The sequence below is a fragment of the Protopterus annectens genome, chromosome 9.part0 (genome assembly GCF_019279795.1).
Source record: "Protopterus annectens isolate FY-2018-M chromosome 9.part0, PAN1.0, whole genome shotgun sequence".
Lineage (NCBI taxonomy): Eukaryota > Metazoa > Chordata > Ceratodontiformes > Protopteridae > Protopterus > Protopterus annectens.
The window spans coordinates 150,601,856-150,607,855 of NC_056743.1; positions in this window are offsets into that span (position 1 = coordinate 150,601,856).

Genomic DNA, 6,000 nt, shown 5'->3' on the forward strand with positions numbered 1-6,000 from the left:
TGCATAATTTCTTGGGACTCCAGACTTCTTGTCAGTACCCTTGACTCACCTACACCTTGCTTGTGGCCACTGTTTGAGAAAACTCACTTACTGTAGTACAGAAAATGTTTCTTATTATCAGAGGCAATTAACAAAATGGTGTTTGATCCATTCAGCTGCAAATAATAATTTAAAACCTAATGTACTATTGTGCATATATTGCAGAGTGAATGAAATGCTACAACACAGCAGGTGGCCATTTGCAATAATGCATGAAAAATATGCACCAGATACTTTGTTTTTCTTTACGTAGATGTAATGCATGAACCTTCCATTAAGAAGGTTCAAGAAATACATAAAAAATACTGAAAAACTCTTCTGATAAATAATTTTGTTACAGTCTAGGAATGCAAGTGTGTAATATTTTCGAGTAAGTCCTAATGTGAAGCAGGGTGTGGTGGTGAGCCATTAAATCACAAATGCCTGCGGGTTTTTTTAATAAGTGAAAAAAATAATACAAGGAACTGGTCTGACTGCTTTCAGAAAGATCAGCCAGTGCAGATGTATTTTTGTACATCAACTTACTTATTTTCTGACACATAAGTAGCACCATGTTTTGTTAAGATTTGAAATTTCAAAAGAAAACATGCTGAAAAATACTTAAGTAACTAGTAAGCTTCCATAAATTAAAACTACATTTCAGAAATCCTATGCATTGCTAACATAATTTTTTTTTTTAATTTTGCTGTTTAGCAAATGGGATACTTCCACTGACTACCAGCACACATCTTTGCTATTTAAGACACCACTATACTATTGAATGCAGTTTGAAGATGGGAAGAAAAAAAATATGTATGAAGGAGGGCTTGGAATATTTTGTATGTTTTCTATTACATTCAGTCAAGAATAGACTAACATCCCTTAGCGCTGTGCAGCCTGGAAAGTACCACACATTTTTCATAGCTACTCAATTTCCAAGTGACAGAATAAAGTAAAGGAATCTTCTAGGTGAAGCATTCCTTCAAACCACACTTCATTTAAAATTAAAGAATATCCAGGTTACATATTTTACTAAAGACCAAACTGTGAGCACCCAGAATACAAACATAATGTAATTTAGACAAAGGATTCATTCTGGTATATGGTTGAATGAAAGAGAAACTGAGATGACCTACAAATTTTGTAAATCCAATTTGTGCAGGAACAAAAGAGGACTGAAGTCGGTAGAGTACAAAAAAATGACAGCCTTTGATGGTTGGTAAAGATCGGACAACGCATTTTCCCACTGTAATAAAGTCGTGGGATTAAAAGCTTTGTTTTGAGCTTTAATTGACTTTGTTATATCCTTGCAATATCTATGTTCAAAAGACATTTCAGGCAAAATCTTTTGAAAGCAGGCATGCATATACATGTTGCCACACCCAATCACTGCAGTTTCATCCACACCAGTCACGCCTTTGATAAAATCTCACGTGCTACAGACACAGCTTCTTTCTCACCCTCCCAGCCTGAATCCTTGCTTAGGATCTCATCAAGGATTTATTACAGCTGGATGCTCTCTATTTCACTTGTCTGATATCACCCTTCATGGTTATTTCATTTTCCATCTTCTCTCCACTATAGCGCTATCTTGGAAGGTGAATGCCTAACATGTTACCACTGGCAATCCTTCTGCTTCTGCAAGGTAATTGTCCACACCAAATCCTAGATGTGTGCATACCCTAGCACTTCCTCTGTTATGCTGATAAGAAATGCATAGGTCAGCCAGCCATTTCTATGTAATGTGGTTCCCAAATTATTTATTTTATTTTAAGTTTGATGACCGGGAAGACCACTGGGCCAAGAAGAGTCCGTTTTCAGTGGAAGCCCGGGAAGAAAAGCTCCACAATAATTGCTAATTACATTTCACATGTTACAAAAAGACATAGTTCATACAGCTGATTAAACTTTTACAGATAAGCTCCATGATATTTGCAACTGGCTTGTCACAATGTTACAAAAATGAAAAGACATAATTCAATACAGAAATTTCAACATTTACATAAAGTGAATATTTTTGTTATAAACTCAATTGTAGGTTTAACATTTCAAAATATATATTAAGCTTCAGTGTGCAAACTGAACTGAGAACTGGTTATAATGCAAACAGCCCTTTTGTATGAAATCAGTTCAGAAGTAGTATATATTGTCCTGAGATATTACAGTACCAGACTTGACAGTCTAAAGCTGCATGGATGATGCTTCTTGTTGTGGGGTTGGGGGTTAACATAATGGTTAAGGTGCAGGGTTTGACTCTCACCTTTTAGAAATTGGCTAAGCTTAAAATGGCCCAGCAGGGCAGCTTCCTTAGTACTTGCCTATGAACCTAAATTCTAATTCCACTGTCATGAATTCCCTGCTGTGTTCATACAAGTGAATCCTGTATAGAAAAAAATAAAGTTTGCTGCCACAGATTTCATTGTTGCAGTTTTATGCTTCATGCGTTGCAGAAACAAGCAGCAACTGTTGAAAAAAATTACATCTGTTGGTGGAGTTTTACCTATAATAATAAAATGAAACTGAATGCTGATGTTCCTCATTTTTGCTGTACGGAAAAAAAATGTTTGTAGTAATTCAAATTGACACCGCAGAAATTATTACTGTGTTTAGTCAGTGTAAAAATATGTTTTAACAAAGCAAAATGGAAACTGTCTCATCCTAAGCAGGATTCTATTTGCCATATTTAACTTATACATTTCACGTTACTCCCTCAAAGATCAATACACATCCCACAAATACACACACAAACAAATGCACATCCATAGACTTAATCATTAATCCTTAATTCATGCAGTAAAGTGTCTAGCTTTTAAATTAATACATTTATTCATAACTGCTTATGCATCAGCTCTTCAAACATAAACATATCAAACCTAATCAAATCTAAAATGTCAATTCCATGAGCACAATAATGGGCACTGAGATTCTTCTGAACTATCGACACCGGTACTGTTGTCATAATGTAATAAAGAATATATTGCAGGGCCTTCCCTGTCAAAGCCTATCTTACTGAATCTGTCATGCCCCCCACCTGCCAACTCAAAGTTATAATTACAAATGCTCAAACCCTACAATTAAAGAAGTAGTGTTAGCTACAGCACCTAAGTAATTATGCAGTTAGTTTTATGGGAGTTTTTACATACCTTTTCTTTGATCTGACCCCTCTGAACATCAAGCCTTCCCGGGCACCAGTGAGAGATGACTGCTCTCACCACCTACATCCCTGGAGTACCTTACATCAACCTGCAGTAGATTCCACCACTTCTAGGGATAACTTGTTGGTAAACCATGCTTCAGAGCATAGATATGCAAGGTATAATGGCTGTCTGATTACAAATCAAAGTACATTAATGTGTCTTAATATGCTCCTTTGACCCTGTGACACCATGTTGAGCAGCACAACAATGTTTGAGTTTTACATGAGTACAGTCTTCCCAGCATCTTGGTTGGGAGGGTGGCCTAATGGTTAAGGTGTTTGCCTTGCAAGCACAAGGTGCAGGGTTTGAGTCTCACAAGGGACAATTGGCTAAGCTTAAAATGGCTCGCAAGGGCAGTTAGCTTAGTATGAATCTATGAATCTGCACTGGTGTACCTGTGAATGGTGAAATAAAGTGATTATGAGTAATATACCAAGTGAAGGCACCACAGAATATTGCAGTGAAAATGTTATTTGTGTTAAAAGAATAAAGAATCTCTAGGATTTATGCTTTTATTATAACCTATATGTGAAATATAGTGAGTCTTCTGAAGATTCATTTAAGACTTTTAGAATATTAGAATTTGGTAATTGCAAAGAAATACTATTCACACAGATAATACAGAATGGTACTGATGCACCTCGGAAGAGGCCACAACTTTTGGCGATCAAAGTAAAGACTGTTAAACTGAAGAGATAAGCTGCCCTTACAGGATTACTCCAGAAAATGAAAGTGAATGTCTTTACTCTTTACATTCTATTTGGCTTTTCTCAGAATGATCTTATGCGAGAACAAGTTTAAGACTGGACATGTTGGTTCCATTTCTGCATAGGGGCTTGGGCAATTTCAAAAATGGGAGGATTAGCAGAGAAAAAAACAACAATAAAACTGTTTTCTAGTGTATGCATGTACTGCCATGCAAGTACATGTCTCTCTGTGTGAGAAGGGAGAGTGTGTGTGTGTGTGTGTGTGTGTGGTTCTACCTGACATAATCGAAACCACACAACACCGACAACCACATCACCGACACCACATATTCGACAGTCCATAAACAATAACCGACGGTACCATACAAAACAAAACACATCCCCATTCCACAAACCACACACAACACAAGCACACCAAAATCGCATCCTCGGCGTTGGTGTTGTCATCCGTCGTGTCGGTCTTCTGCATTGTCGATGTTCTGCAAGTCAGGTAGAACCGTGTGTGTGTGTGTGTGTGTGTGTGTGTGTGTTTGTTTCACGCGTGCATGGGAAGGCCTTTTTCTTACATTAGTTTCAGGATTATTGATACACATATCTGTCAATCAGCATTCAGAAATTTACTTAAAAAATAATCTGTTCAGTGCAATAGTTCATTATTCTTAACTAAATAAACTATAAATCCAAACTGGTCTCATATAGAAATGCAGAGATTTCTCTAGATAAGTATGTCAGGGACATGATCACTTTACAGAGCTCAGGTATGGTGATGCCATGATACACCCTTAGGTTCAAGAGTGGTATAAACAAAGTAGCATATTTCAGCTTCAAAAACAATGCATCATGAAAGTGCCACATTCAGTAGGTCAGGTTATAATACAATACTTTTTCTGAGAGTGTATAACCCTAAATAATACCAGAGATGAAGCATAATCGTGTTTGGCAGTTGTTTTAATTTTTTGTTTCTTAAATTAACTACATAATCTTGTTAAAATGGGTCATTAAAAATGGTGCCAGGAATTTTGCAGATTAGCATCTCTATCTGAGCATGTATGCTGGCTGACACTTCACTGCAGCACAGTGAGAATGAGAGATCAAATTGCAAAGGTGAATTGAAGCCATTTCCTAAGCTTCTGTAAACAAAGGCTGAGTCGCGCACTAAATAGCATACACCACACATTCAAAATGTCACAACATTCCACAGCCTAACCTTCAGATAGCGTTTCACTGATACTAAATAAACATAACCACCACTCTCTCTTGCATCCCTATATTTTCCAATGAATTTTGACTCCATGTATATTCTGCATCCATCAGTCACTTAGACAGCTCTGCATTACATTTAGGCCTTCCTCATCTGCATTCAAAGTGCTTTGTCCTGCTTTGGCATATATGTACTTGAGAAACACATTGCCTTCTTCAGGAATATGGATATCCTTGAGATATTTGAAGGCTTTAGCTTACCCCTCCACCCTTTCCAGTGTAATATGCCTATTATTGTAATTCATTTCCTTTCTGAGAGTTTATTTCTTTAAATCCATGTTTAGTTGGTGAATGTCAGTAGTACTTCTCAGGTTAAGACCATAAGTCATAAATACGTTACAGATCAGCCCATGTCTGACTCCCACACATTCCACTCCACTGGGAGTGAAAATTAACTGAGAGAAATGTCTTGAGATCAGTGCTGAAAATAAGTAGCAAATGCAATGTGTCATTTGTTTAACAAGGACTGAAATATCATCTGGTCAGAGAGTGTGCGTATGTGGGTGTGTGGGTCTGAATGCACGCATGTGTTTGTATGTCTCTTGTCTGTTTGTGCATGTGTGTAGTTGCTTGTAATAAAACTCAAAATAATTTTTTTGTCATTTTAAAAATAAATAATTGCACCTTGTGTCATTTCCTATCACTAAACACATTCCAGCTTCTTAAAACTGGACTCTAATTTGAGAGCTGGAATTTACAGGAGGAAGCTGTCAAAGGAACCAAAGTATTGGGAACAAATAATTAGGGAAGGAAAAGTAATAGAATGGGAAAAGGCTAAGAAGACATTTTGATTGCAGGCTAGTGATTGCCTTCCATAT